Consider the following 1,249-nt stretch of genomic DNA (forward strand, 5'->3'; position numbering starts at 1 on the left):
GTTTACTTGATGAACAGAAGTAGGGGGTAGAACAATGAAGAGAAGGGTTGCGTTTGGATATGTTCACTTGGTTGCCTAGCACGCAGATGCTAAGGATAAAGAAAGAAGAGTTTTGGGTCTAATATGTAGGGAGTCAATTCCTGATCTGTTGATTTAGTCCATTTGAGAAGCTAAGGCTGAGAGTGAAGGGGCCAGCCAGTTTGAAATCCAAAAAAAGGAGTAAGCCCCAGAGTGTGCAGCTGGTACCCACTGGAGCACCTCAAATGGCTAAGAATGAGTTGCCCAGAACCTGACTGGATGAATAGAAGATGTTTGACACTTTGACCTAGTGTCAATTGCTACAATTTGATGGTTTGCTCTGGACTGGACTTTGCTCATAAATGCAGATACTCAAAGCTCCAACAGAAAATTCTTCAGGAAAAAAGAATCTGCTTATTTCCTGAGACCACTGTTTAGACAAGGATGGGCAAGTTAGGTTGGCTATCTGGACTAGAGAGAGAGAGACAGGCAGGAAGCAGTTTTGGTGGCCTGGGTTGGGGGGGGGGGTAGGTCATCCTGCGATCCAGAAGGCACATGGTTCTAGTCTACCACCTGCTCTGTGGGGAAAGGATGGGCAATTTCCTCCTGGGTGATTAACTGTCTCTTCAAAACCGCTGGAGGGTCAGCTTAGGGTCAGTGACAATTCAATAGTACACAACAACAAGATGATAATAAGGGGAAAGGTAATTCTTCAAAGATGTAAGTCAATGGCTACAAGTTCCAGGGATTAACCTGTGGTGCAATAGATTGTTCAATATGGATTTCTTAGCTGTTGGCTTTGACTTTCACCATATGTCTTTGTTGTGCTTACGTGCCGTTGAGTTGAGTACAACTCATAACAACGCTATGAACAACAGATCTAAACCCTGTACTATCTCGCGTCCTCCTCACTACCTCCGAATACTTGCAGCCATTGGTACGGTCATAGTGCAAATCTACCTCCTTAAGGGTCTTCCTCTCTTAAGTTGACCCTCCATCTTTCTAAATATGATGTCCTTTCCCAAGGACTGACCCATCCTAGCAACAGGGACAAAGTATGAGAGGCAAAGCTTCATCATCTTCACCCTAAGAAGTACTCTAGTTGTACTTTCTCCAAAACAGACTTGTTTGTTCTTTTGGCAGTCCATAGAATAGTCAGTGCTCTTTTCCAATACCACAGCTCAAAGACATCGACTCTTTTTCTGTCATCCTTATTCGTTGTCCAACTTTC

The sequence above is a fragment of the Elephantulus edwardii genome, unplaced genomic scaffold (genome assembly GCF_000299155.1).
Source record: "Elephantulus edwardii isolate Elephantulus edwardi_28Jun2011 unplaced genomic scaffold, EleEdw1.0 scaffold00086, whole genome shotgun sequence".
In the NCBI taxonomy this organism is placed as follows: Eukaryota; Metazoa; Chordata; class Mammalia; order Macroscelidea; family Macroscelididae; genus Elephantulus; species Elephantulus edwardii.